Consider the following 14306-nt stretch of genomic DNA (forward strand, 5'->3'; position numbering starts at 1 on the left):
ATCTGTTGCACCAGTCCCTTCTGAAGCGGTTCCCTTTGTTTATTTGGCTTCTGTTTGCCGGTCTCTTCAGAGCCTCATTTCCGCCCTGACACAGGCGGCGGAGGTGGACTCTTATTCAGGTAGCTAGTTCCGTCGCTCTGCGGGGACGGGTTGGCGCTGTCGGGAGGGGCTGATGCTGCGGGGAGGGGCTGGCGCTGCTGGGAGGGGCTGACGCTGCTTTCTCCATCTACGCTGCTTTCTCCATCTGCGCTGCTCAGGCTCCCGGCTGTTCTATATGGAGCGCGCCCCACGCTGCGCGAGGCTCCAGCCCTCGGGTGTTCCACAAAAGCGCGGAACGAAAAGCTGCGCCTGCTCTCTGTTCCTTCCCCGTCAGAGCAGTCCAGGCAGCTAGGGGCTTGATGGGCGCGCTATCCCCAGGTGTGGCGCGCCCACTCCCTTCCGCGGACCCAGTCCGTTTCCTCTGGCGCCAGTCGGGTGCGCGCGCCTTCTGCCCTCCGCGTCCCCAGCCCCAGTCCCCGCCCGCGCCGGTCGGGTGCCTGCGCCCTGTGTCTCACGGCGACCTGCCTCCGGCGGGGCTGGGCTGGTCCGGAGCCTGCGAGCTCTTCTCTGGATTTTCTCGGTCTCTTTGTTCTGCGAACGGCCGGCAGTGTGTTCGGGCCGGTTAATTTACTCTCTTTTGGTCTCCCACAGTTCAAGTTGGCAACTCACAGAAGCTCCCTCCGATTGTCCTCAGGGCACTCAGGCCCGGACCCTACCCCAAGCAATGCCGCCTAAGACTTCCTGGGACGGATCTCCGTCCTTAGCTCTTTTGTCTCACTTTTTATCTTTTATATTTTGTCCTACCTCCTTTCGAAGACAATGGGCTGCTTTTCTGGGCGCCTGATGACCTCAGCTAGGGATCAGAAGTTGTTTTGCGAAGTTTGCTCTGTGTTCAGTTATTCTTTTGATGAATTTGTAGGAGAGAAAGTGGTCTCCCCGTCCTACTCCTCTGCCATCTTGGCTCCTCCTACTTTTACTTTTAAAAAATAAATTTATTTATTTATTTATGTGGGCCTTGTAGGTGTCAATATTGGTAAGGAATCTGCCTGCCAATGCAAGAGATGCGAGACGTGGGTTCAGTCCCCGGGTTGGGAAGATCCCCTGGAGTAGAAAATGGCAACCCACTCCAGTATTCTTGCCTAGAGAATCCCATGCACAGAGGAGCCTGGCAGGCTACAGTCCATTGAGTCACAAAGAGTTGGACACGACTGAGTAAACACACACACACACACACACACACACATTTATTTGTTGGCTACTCTGGGTCTTTGTTGCTGTGTGCAGGCTTTCTCTAGCTGTGTAGTGCAGGCTTCTCGCTGTGGTGACTTCTAGTTGCAGAGCACAGACTCAAGGGTGCACGGGCTTCAGTAGTCGCTGCACATGCTAGTTGCAGCTCCTAGTCTCTAGGGTATGGGCTCAGTAGTTGTGACGCATGGGCTTAATTGCCCTGAGACATGTGGGATGCATGCAAGATTTTCTCAGACCAGGGTTCCAAGGATCGAACCCATGTCCCCTGCATTGGCAGGAGAACTCTTAACCACTGGGCCATGCAGGAAGTTCTTCCTTTGCTCTTGTAACTAAGATGGTTTGACTAGGTTGGGATGGCACATAGATGTCCGCTTGTCTGCCAGCTCTGATTAATTGGTAATACCTGCCTAAGGGGCTGCACTGGCAATGAGGGTGAGCCTCTTTCAGTTGATGGGAAGACTGGGAGTTGAGAGGGCCACTTATTTGCCCGTAACTGAACTCACCCACTTCTTGGATCATTTTCTGTTTCTATTATGACTTTCATGATTTTTTTCTTTTTTTTTTTTTAGGCCACACAGCATGATTTGTGGGAACTTAGTTATTCAGAGAGGGATTGAACCCAGGTCCTTGGCACTGAAAGCATGGAGTCCTAACCACTGGACTACCAGGGAATTCCCCATGACCTTTATGATTTATTCTTAATTTTTACCTCAAGAAATGTTTTCTCTATCCTCGAAGATAATTGGAAAACTTAAGAGCAAGGAGACATAGTCTTTGAGATCATCTAGTCAAAACTAGGCCTATGTATATATATAAAAGTGCTTTGTAAAATGTTGAGCACTGTTGTAGTTATTTGAGGACAGCATGGATGGTGATAGTAGTAAAGAACTTACCTGCCAATGCAGGAGACATAATAGACGAACATTCGATCCTTGGGAAGATCCCTTGGAGGAGGAAATGGCAATCCAATTCAGTCTTCTTGCCTGGAGAATCCTATGGACAGAGGAACCTGGTGGGCTACAGTCCATAGGATCACAAAGAGTTGGACACAAGTAAATAGACTTAGCATGCATGCATGATTAACTAATAGTTAGCTTTCCCATTTTTTGAGGGAGTGGGCCCTCCTCCCTAATTTTCATGAAATGGTTGTTAGAGAAATGATGCAGTTTTAAAATGTAAATTTCTTAGAAGTTATTCCACTGACATTAAGAAAATTAAGTGTTAAGTTGTACCATATGGGCAGTAAACACTGTAGATATTCAGAGAACTAGAGAGCTGCAGTCATCAGGGAATACTGAATGAAAAGCTAGAAACCTGAACGAGGCCTAACATGGGCAGAATTAGATGGAAGGGCATTTTTAGGTATGGGACAGAATTTGGATAAAGCATGGAATAAGAACAAAGCATAATTGGAGGCAATAGACAGGAAGTATAAACTGTTAGGTTTCCATAGGGAAAACTTTGAATTGCTAAAAATAATGTTAATTTTGATGATAGCTAGCATTTATTTATCTTCCCACCAACTTTTTTTTTTTTTTTTTTTTTTTTTAGTATTTCCAATGTGTCAGACCCTGTTCTAGATACTGGGGGTAAAGCTTTTAGTAAAATGGACAAACATCATTGATCTTTAGAGCTTACATCTTGGTGGGAGAAGACAGATCATAAACAAAGCAGTAAGTGAAATATGTGGTATGTTATACAACTACCGAGGAGGAGATAATGGAGTATTAGGGATGGGCTGCAATTTTGGATAAAGTGGACAGGGAAGTACTCAACTGATGGGTAATGATTGAGTAATGACCTGAATACCACATTTCAGGCACTCTGCTAAGCTAGTTACAGATATGAAATAATTATGATTTTCATAGCAACTTTATGAGAGTAGGTACTATTATTAGTCTCATTTTATAGATGAGGACCTCAACGCAGAGTCAACCAAAGTCATCAAGAGTGCACAGCAATTAACTGTAGGAGTGGGGATTTCCACCCAGGAAGTCTACTCTTGGAGCTTATAATTTTAGTCTTCAAGTAGGAAAATCAAAAGTCCTTGAAAAGACTGTCAGAGGTCAAAGTATTGATAGCCTCTTAGAGCTAGAGGGGAATTTACTTATTTTCTAATCCAGTGTTTTTCAGAACATATCAGAGACACCTGGAGAGCTGGTTAAAACCTAGGTTTCTGGACCCTGCCCCACCAGTTTTTGCTCCAGGAGGCCTGGGTTGAGGTCTGGGAATTTACATTCTAACAAGGTTTCAGGTGATACAGGTGTTGATGGTTTGGGCAACTTTTGGGAATCTGGCTGGTCTGGTGGTTTGCAAACTTGGCTGCACATCACAGTCACCTGGGGAGCTTCTACGACCTGCTCATGCCTTAATACAGGAGGTCCTGAGAGCCTGCACTTAACTGGTCTGGGCTGAGACTCTCATGGTATTAGTGAGTACATTGCACATGGAGGATTAAACACCACTTGTCTAGTTTAACTTTCATTTTACCAATAAGGAAGCTGGTCTGAAGGAATAGCTATTCTCTTCTGGTTTTGGCTTCTAGCATTCTGCACACTGTTTCTTACTCTCTCACTTGATTCTTGATTGTACAAGGTCAGGGGTCTGTGTTAATCTATTTGCCACATGGTCAAATGTAGCAGGGAATAGGGAATCACTATAAGTTTTTAACCAGCAAAGTGACATAAAGAAAGTAATATTTTAGGATAATTCATTATTTGAAAGGGTAGGATAAAGAGATTAGAGATGTGAAGATCTTCCTATTGCAGTGTTCCTGTAGAGCCTTGCTACTCAAAATGTGATAGAGAGCAGCAGCAGTATTACCTGGAGCTTTGTTAAACATGCAGCTCTCAGGCCCCACATCAGACCTACTGGGTTAGAACCTACATTTTATAAGATCCCCAGTGCTTTGTGTGCACATGGAAATTTAAAAAACACTGCCTAGAACACTGTATGACTAATACCTGGGATTATAGGGTAGCCCTACAGGAGAATGAAAAGCAGCAGTGAATATAAATGGCTGAGCAGTTCAGCTTTTCTTTAGCCTATTTCTCAGGATCTTTCTTGTTCCCCATCTCCAGGATCTTGATAGGTATTCAGTGGTCAAAAAGGTTAGTTTGGCAAATACCAGGTTAAGCAAAGCTAAACACGATTCTTTGTGGCCAGACATCTTTTAATATGCTCATGTGCTTTCTGAATTTCCAAGATAAAAACTATACGATGTAGCTGCTTCTACCGTTATTGATCATGGAAGTTAGTCTGAGGGGCAATTTCACACGTTACTATTTTGTTGAGCATATCTTGGTGAAGATGTAATAGGCCTTTGTGACTATTAAGGTTCTAGACTTATAAGATACTCTAGCCCCTGATCATTGTAGACTTCCTAAATTTAATCTCTTGCATTCTTATACATTAACGATAAAAGATTAGAAAGAGAAATTTAGGAAACAATCCCATTTACCATCGCAACCAAAAGAATAAATTATCTAGGACTAAACCTACCTAAGGGCACAAAAGCCCTGTACTCAGAACTATAGGATACTGATGAAAGAAATCAAAGATGGCACAAACAGATGGAGAGACATACCATGTTCTTGGATTGAGACAATCAATATTGTGAAAGTGGCTGTACTACCCAAAGCAATCTAGATTCAGTGCAATCCCTATCAAATTATCAATGGCATTTTTCACAGAATTAGAACAAAAAATTTTACAATTTGTATGGAGACACAAGCGACTGCAAATAGCCAAAGCAATCTTAAGAAGCAAAAATGAAGCTGGAGGTATCAGGGTCCCTGACTTCAGACTATACTTCAGACTATACTACAAGGCAGTAGTAATCAAGATAGTGTGGTAATGGCACAAAAACAGAAATATAGATCAATGGAACAGGATAGATAGCCAAGATAAACCTACACACTTATGATCACCTAATCTATGACAACTCTCACATCTACTACTACTACGACTACTGGAAAAACCATAGCTTTGACTATATGGACCTTTGTCAGCAAAGCGATGTCTCCGTTTGTCTATGACAAATGCTGTCTAGGTTTGTCATAGCTTTTCTTCCCAGGAGCAAGCATCTTTTACCTTCATAGCTGCAGTCACCGTCCATGGTGATTTTGGAGTAGTCATGTATGGATGTGGGAGTTGGACCATAAAGAAGGTTGAGCACTAAAGAATTGATGCTTTCGAGCTGTGGTGTTGGAGAAGACTCTTGAGAGTCCCTTGGACTGCAAGGAGATAAAACCAGTCAATCCTAAATGAAATAAACCCTGAATATACATTGGAAGGACTGATGCTAAAGCTGAAGCTCCAGTACTTTGGCCACCTGATGCAGAGTTGACTCATTGGAAAAGACCTGATGCTGAGAAAGAGTGAAGGCAGGAGGAGAACGGGATGACAGATAATGAGATGGTTGGATGGCATCACTGACTCAATGGACATGAGTTTGAGCAAACTCCAGGAGATAGTGAAGCACAGGGAAGCCTGGCATGCTGCAGTTCATAGGGTTGCAGAGAGTGTAGGACATGACAGAGTGACTAAACAATAACAAACCTACGACACAGGAGGCAAGAATATACGATGGAGAAAAGACAGTCTCTTCAACAAGTGTGCTGGAAAAACTGGACAGCTACATGTAAAAGAATGAATTTGGAACATTGTCTAACACCATACATAAAAATAACTCAAAATGGATAAAAGACCTGAACATAAGGCCAGGCACTACAAAACTTTTAGAGGAAAACATAGGAAGAACACCATATGTCCCAGCAATCTCATTCCTAGGCATATATCCAGGGAAAGCCATAATTCAAAAAGATATATGTACCCCAATGTTCACTGCAGCACTATTTACAGTAGCCAGGACAGGGAAGAAACCTAAATGTCCATCAGCAAAGGAGTGGATAAAGAAGATGTGGTACATATGTACAATGGAATATTACTCACCACAAAAAAGAACAAAACAGTGTCAGGTGGATAGACCTAGAGACTGTCATACTGAGTGAAGTAAGTCAGAAAGTGAAACAAATATCATATAATATTGCTTATATGTGGAATTTAGAAAAATGGTACAGATGAACTTACTTGCAAAGCAGAAACAGAGACACAGATGTATAGAACAAATTTATTGATACCAAGGGGGAAAGGAGGGGTGGGATGAATTGGGAGTTTGGGATTGGTGTGTGTGTGTACACACACACACACACACACATGTATAATACATATAAAATAGATAACTAATGAGAACCTACTGTATAGCGCAGGGAACTCAGTGCTCTGAGGTGGCTTAAATGGGAAGGAAAACTAAAAATGAGGGGATATATGTGTATATATATGTTTATATATAACTGGTTCACTTTGCTGAATAGGAGAAACTAACACAACATTGTAAAACAACTATACTCCAGTAAAAAATTTTTAGAAATGTTACCTAAATTTATTATCCATTACTTATCTGTCCCAGTGACCAACCTTTCCATCACTGGTACAGGTATATGACTTTACTTCTGACTCACTTTCATTGGCTGAACCCTATTTGGATAGAGTCATAGGATAGAACTGTGGGTTTTGTCAGTGCTGGTTTGGGGAAAGCATTCAAGAGTTGATGGTTATGGTGATGGAGATGAGGAGGAGATACTGGAGGATGTTAGGGTCACTGGTAATGTGCAGAAGTTTCGATTGTGGTAGGAATAAAATCAAGAGGTATGACTGAGAGCAGTTACTGAGTGAACTAGAACAAACAGGAAAGTTTGATTGACAATTATGAGGCACAACATTTGTCAGCAAATTTATAGTCAAAAATAAAAAGAAGCAAATGAACAGGTCCATTTGGGAACTAGGGTTATTTTAGGGCAGTCCTAAATGGGTTTTCTACAGTTTATTTCCATTGATGCCCTTTTTGAAAATTCATGGCCCATTTTAACTTTGACAGGTTGATTTATCTCAAATTCTATGACTTAGAACATATCTGATTTTAAATTATGTTATCCAGTAAATTACCAATATCTTGGATATAATATTTAGATATACTTTGTATTACTTTTCATGTATCCTGGACATGAAGTTTCACTTTTTTTTTCTTTTTTAGTAGTAGAGTACTTACTCTTCTTTTAGCCCGAGAAGGAATGAAAATATTTCTCAGTGATATACTAATACTTTGGGCAGTAAACCACATCACTTTTTTGTTTGTTTGTTAATAAATCAATGGGAAGTATTTTTGATTTAGATCTGTTTCTAAATACTCAAAAGCTTTTTAATTTCCTTTTCCTGACATTTAAAAAATGTCATTTCTTAAAAAAATCAAGGCATTACTGTTATTTCTATTTATGTCATCAGTATAACTTTTCTTAGGAATTTTTTCTTGAAAAATTTGATATTGCTTTAGCAAGTAGAAGATATGTAAATGTTTCAAATCTGATTCAGTTTCTCTTTATTGAACCCTTAGTTAAAAGAATTTTTACACTTTCAGGAGAAATTTTGAAAATCAAGAAGAGTATATTGAAAATCAAGTATATTGAAAATCAAGAGTATATTGAATTAAGTAGTTTTCTTTTTTTTTTTTTTTTAGTTTCAGAGACATCTAGAGGGGATAGTAAAGTTTCAACCCATTTTTCTCCATCTCTAAAATCTATAGTTCTCAGACCACTATGATTAGAGTGATGATCCAGAGATCTTACAAGTGGCTACCATCCTAAAGAAATTCAATTTTTCTTTCTTTTTTTCATTAGATTTACTAAAAGAGAAAATTAGACTGATTCATTATAGAATTATAGAGATTGACAGTCTCCAGGAGGAGTACTACGATGCATGATGTGTCCTATTGTCTAACAATGGTGGGAGATGCAGTTTAGTAGATAACCCTGACTCATTATTAGAATGGGGCATGAAAGATTGTGGTAGCTGAGTGATTGCCTCTGAACAGGCAAAGAGGACCAGATAGTTACTATGGGAGCACCAGCTACTGAATTTTAGATAGCATGGGTAGCTGGTATCAACTCCATATCCTTAGGGTCATAAGGAAGAGATAATAATAGAGGCAGCCATTGTCTTGTCCCACATGTCAAAAGTAACTCATTAATGAGCCTTACTTAACATGCTATGGGTTGCCAAAATTTATTCTAGAAAGATTTTCAGCAAAGATTGGAGCAGGACATTCAAGTTAACCCTTGGGTTCCTAGACATTGCCATCACCTGAGTCTTTGCATGATATTCATCCAAAACCGTGTTTATCAAACATCATCAGATGCTAGGTTCTGTGCTGGGTGCTAAAATATCAGGGCAAAAAGGTGAATGTTGTTGTTGCCATCATATTGCCATGCTGACTAGAGTCGGATGCACATAAGTAAACAAGATAATATAACAGTGTAGTCTATGCTGTGATAGTAGAAATACAGTGAGCCATGGGAGCATACAGAAAGGAGGTGCTTAAGTTTAGTTAAGGAGTCAGATAAGAAGAGGTATCCACAGGAGAGCTGAGTAGGCGATGCACAGCCTGAGAGGGGCTGGGGCAGGAAAGAGAATTTTGGGCAAGGGGAAAAAAGCGTATACAGAAGTCTGGAGAAAGATCATAAAGAACATTCTGTTTAGAGCATACAGATCTTGGGAAGGAGCAGTGGCTGGAAATGTAGACAGAGTCTAGACATGTGGGGTTTTGTGAACATTTGGGTTTTTTTTCCTAGATGGAGAAAGAGCCATTGAAAACCTTTCGAAAGGGTTAGGTATGTGTTTTAAGATAATGACTCTGGCAGTGTTCTGGATGTTGGGTTGGAGGGAGATAATACGGAAGACAAGGCACACTTCTCAAGAAGGACACTTTTAGAGACATTTACATAAATGAAGATGGTAGCCAGTATTTGACAAAAAATAGCATTCTTAATGGTTGATATTTTTGTGTTTGGCACACTAGATATTAAAGTGATTTACTTTTATAAGATTAAAGTTTTTATGTCATCCTTTAATGCATTATTTCCCATTTTATAATTCTTCAAGAAACCATTCTTATTTCTTCTCTCGAATCTTTGTAAATGATTGTTTCTGTTGCTTCCTGAATATTTTCTTGCCAGTGTCTTTTGTGCTCTGGACACATGTTTTCACCTTTTGTCACTGTGATTTTTTTTTTCAAACTTGCATAAGGAGAATTAACATTGAGAGAGAAGTAATTATGATTCTAGTGAGTAGATCTTGGTTGTGACAATTATGGAGAAGCTGAGGTTTCCTGGAAAGGACTAATAGAAAAACAACCAGTGGTTCTTGGCATTGGAAAGAAAGAAAATAGTTTAAAGACAAACAGTGTTCCTAGAGGAGAAGAGGCTTGCTGTACAGACAGCAATCAATATAGTAGGATTAGAAAAGACCAACACAGATCAACCCCAAAGTGCAAAAAGTAATTAAGGGCACAAAAGTCACATAATACACGTCAAGTTCAAAAGAGAAGCTGCAAAATTACACAGTGGAGTTCAGAGTTTAAAAATGACAGAAAAAGCAAAGGTGGAAAATGACAAAAACATCTCATGTAAGACTAACTAAAAGTGCTGGGATCGTAAGGTTATAGTGCATGGGACACAGAATGTCAGTGAACAGCCTAGAGAGGTGTCTAATGGATGGAAAGGGTAATTCATTGATTTGAGGTAGGCATTGATTTAAAAAGAAAAAAAGTAAAATTAAATGAATTCTTTGCCTCAGTACTCTCAAAAAGCACAGTCTTGCTAAAAAGAGAAATCAATTTAAGATGAAAGGAGTAAAACTGTACCTTGGAAATGTTACCAATCAATAAGTGGCAAAGAAATGGAGAAATCTGAATTCTCAAATAGAACTAGATATGCTTTCTTCCAGGATTAGTGGTGTCCAAAGCCAATACTTCATTCATAGAGTTCAAAATCCTTTAAAAAATGTGTTATGTGGCTTTCATGTATTTTGTTTCCAAGTCATTCAATGTAGGCCATTTTTAATGAATTCTTGCCTTTCTGTCTATGCATTACAGTATGACATATTCTTAGATAAAGCAAAGGAAAACATCAAGAGTATATGTAGAAGTCCGAGCAAAGAGAACTTCCCTAACTTTTTTTTTTTTTTTGAGGAAATAAGCTTGTTGCTGTGTACGATTCGGAGGAAATGGGTTTCGCTTACTCTGGAAATCCTTGCCTTAGTCTGTTTGGGCTGCTGTAATGAAAATACCATCTACTTGAAGAACAGACATTTATTTCTCACAGTTCTGGGGACTGGGAAGTCTGAGATTTGCCAGTGGACTGTGTCCTGGATTCTTGTGTATAGCTGCCTGCTGGTGGTGTCAGAGAGACAGACAGAGACAGAGACAGACAGATAGGCAGACTAATTTCATCACGTTGGCTCCACTTTTAACCTAATTACCTTTCAAATCTTTTATCTCCAAATACCATCACAATGGGGATTAGAGTTTCCACCTGAATTTAGGGGGATGCATAGCATCTTTAGTGATCCAAGTTTTCCAAAATGACAGCAATTGCTCTTTCTTCAGTTCAGTTCAGTCGCTCAGTCATGTCCGACTCTTTGCGACCCATTGAACCACAGCACGCCAGGCCTCCCTGTCCATCACCAACTCCCGGAGTTTACTCAAACTCATGCCCATTGAGTCGGTGATGCCATCCAACCATCTCATCATCTGTTGTCCCCTTCTCCTCCTGCCCTCAATCTTTCCCAGCATCAGGGTCTTTTCAAACGAGTCAGCTCTTCGCATCAAGTGGCCAAAGTATTGGAGTTTCAGCTTCAAAATCAGTCCTACCAATGAATACCCTTAATCGCATAATAAAGGCAGGGTTGGAAGGATGGGTGTGCTGATGCAAAAACAGAGGGATTTCCTGTTATCCTCTCAGAAAGGATTCAGAAATAATTTCATATGAAAGCGTTTTTGTAAGTCAAAAGCAATTGCATATTGGCAAGTTCATATAGTTCAACCTAATATACATAGATGAGGGACCACTACCTGAAGATTGGTATCATTTTTCTACATTTGTTCCATTTTCCAGTTTTTCAGGTCTGTTTCTCCATTGTGATTAGAAATTAACCCCAGAGCAAAGAAATGATGAAAGATTTTTCTTGTGCATGTTTTCAAGGACAGAAATACAAAGAGAGCCTCAGGGATATTGGGCACGTAATGGTAATTATCACCAGGAGAAGAAGGTTGGCTGTGGGTCTGGGTGCAGCTGCAAGGAAACAAGGGCTGGCCTGGGCATGAGAAAAGGTACCAAGACTCACTTTGGCCGGAACAGGTGGGGTTCCCCAGCTCCCTATATTTTCCTGAGAATAATTAAACGTGGGAACTGCCATAGTCTAGTTATTAAGAGCATGGACTCTAGAATCAGTTAACCACTGAGTCTAGTGCTGCCCTAGTAAGGAAGTGAGTTGCTGTATGCTCTATTCCCATTATGCCTAGGGAGACAAGGACTACAAAAGATGGAGTAGGTAAGAAGCTGGTAGCCCCTCAGAGTGCACAGGAGGGCAATTAAAGTATATCACAGGAACTGAGGATATCAATGAAAGATCTCGAAGAGCTGGTCTGAAGAAATGTGGAGGATTCAGGAGGCTCTTGTGGGTTAATTCCATGTACTGGTATATATCTGATTCTGGGGTATTGTCTTTTACAGTGATCAATCTGGGATTATTAATTATATTACTTCTTAAATAAAGCTTTGTATTTTATATCTGCATATAGCTGATTAACAATGTGGTAGTTTCAGGTGAGCAAAGCAACTCAGCCATGCATATGTATGTGTTCATTCTCCCCCAAACTCCCCTCCCATCCAGGCTGCCATATAATATTGAGCAGAATTCCCTGTGTTATACAGTAGGTCCATGTTGATTATACATTTTAAATATAGCAGTGTGTACATGTCAATCCCAAACTCCCTAACTTTCCCTTCCCCTCATCCTTCCACCACTGGTAGCCATAAATTTGTTCTCCAAGTCTGTGAGTCTGTTTCTATTTTATAAGTAAGTTCATTTATATTGTTCCTTTTTAGATTCCATATATAAGCATTATAATACGAGATATTTCTCTTTCTCTGTCTGACTTACTTCACTTAATATGACAGTCTCTTAAGTCCATCCAAGTGGCTGCAAATGGCATTAGTTCTCTGCTTTTAATGGCTGAGTAATGTTGCATTGTATATAGGTATCACATGTTCTTTATTCATTCCTCTGTCACTGAACATTTAGATTGCCTCTATGTCTTGGCTATTGTAATGAATATTCACGTCAGTTCAGTCGCTCATTCATGTCCGACTCTGCGACCCCATGAACCGCAGCATGCCAGGCCTCCCTGTCCATCACCAACTCCCGGAGTTTACCCAAACTCATGTCCATTGAGTTGGTGATGCCATCCAACCATCTCATCCTCTGTCCTCCCCTTCTCCTCCTGCCCCCAATCCCTCCCAGCATCAGGGTCTTTTCAAATGAGTCAGTTCTTCACATTAGGTAGCCAAAATATTGGAGTTTCAGCTTCAACCTCAGTCCTACCAGTGAACACCAAGGACTGATCTCCTTTAGGATGGACTGGATGGATCTCCTTGCAGTCTAAGGGACCCTCAAGAGTCTTCTCCAACACCACAGTTCAAAAGCATCAATTCATCAGTGCTCAGCTTTCTTTATAGTCCAACTCTCACATCCATACATGACTACTGGAAAAATCATAGCCTTACCTAGATGGACCTTTGTTGACAGAGTAATGTCTCTGCTCTTTAATATGCTGTCTAGGTTGGTCATAACTTTCCTTCCAAGGAGTAAGTGGCTTTTAATTTCATGGCTGCAATCAACATCTGCAGTGATTTTGGAGCCCAAGAAAATAAAGTCAGCCACTGTTTCCCCATCTATTTGCCATGAAGTGATGGGACCGGATGCCATGATCTTAATTTTCTGAATGTTGAGCTTTAAGCCAACTTTTTCACTCCTCTTTTACTTTCATCAAGAGGCTCTTTAGTTCTTCTTCACTTTCTGCAATAAGGGTGGTGTCATCTGCATATCTGAGGTTATTGATATTTCTCCCAGCAGTCTTTATTCCAGGTTGTGCTTCCTCCAGCCCAGCTTGGCTCATGATGTACTCTGCATATAAGTTAAATAAGCAGGGTGACAATATACAGCCTTGACATACTCCTTTTCCTATTTGGAACCAGTCTGTTGTTCCATGTCCAGTTCTAACTGTTGCTTCCTGACCTGCACACAGGTTTCTCAAGAGGTAGGTCAGGTGGTCTGGTATGCCCATCTTTTTCAGAATTTTCCACAGTTTATTGTGATCCACACAGTCAAAGGCTTTGTCATAGTCAATAAAGCAGAAATAGATGTTCTTCTGGAACTCTCTTGCTTTTCTGATGATCCAGCGGATGTTGGCAATTTGATTTCTGGTTACTCTGCCTTTTCTAAAACCAGTTTGAACATCTGGAAGTTCACGGTTCATGTATTGCTGAAGCCTGGCTTGGAGAATTTTGAGCATTAGTTTACTAGCGTGTGAGATGAGTGTAATTGTGTGGTAGTTTGAGCATTCTTTGGCATTGCCTTTCTTAGGGGTTGGAATGAAAACTGACCTTTTCCAGTCCTGTGGCCACTGCTGAGTTTTCCAAATATGCTGGCATACTGAGTGCAGCACTTTCATAGCCTGATCTTTTAGGATGAAATAGCTCAACTGGAATTCCATCACTTCCACTGGGTATATATTCTTTTGGACTCTGTTTTTCTCTGGATATATGGCCAGGAGTGGGATTTCAGGGTTATATGATAGCTCTATTTTTAGTTTTTTGAGGAACCTCCATTCTGTTCTCCATGGCGTCTGTACCAATTTACATTCCCACCAACATTGTAGGAGGGTTCCCTTTCATCCACACTCTCTCCAGCATTTATTGTTTGTGGATTTTTTGATGATAGCCATCCTGACTGATGTGAGGTGATATTTCATTGTAGTTTTGATTTGCATTTCTTTAATAATTAGTGATTTTTAGCATCTTTTCATTTGCCTATTTATCTGTATATCTTTTGGGGAAGTGGCTACT

The sequence above is a fragment of the Dama dama genome, chromosome 20 (genome assembly GCF_033118175.1).
Source record: "Dama dama isolate Ldn47 chromosome 20, ASM3311817v1, whole genome shotgun sequence".
Lineage (NCBI taxonomy): Eukaryota > Metazoa > Chordata > Mammalia > Artiodactyla > Cervidae > Dama > Dama dama.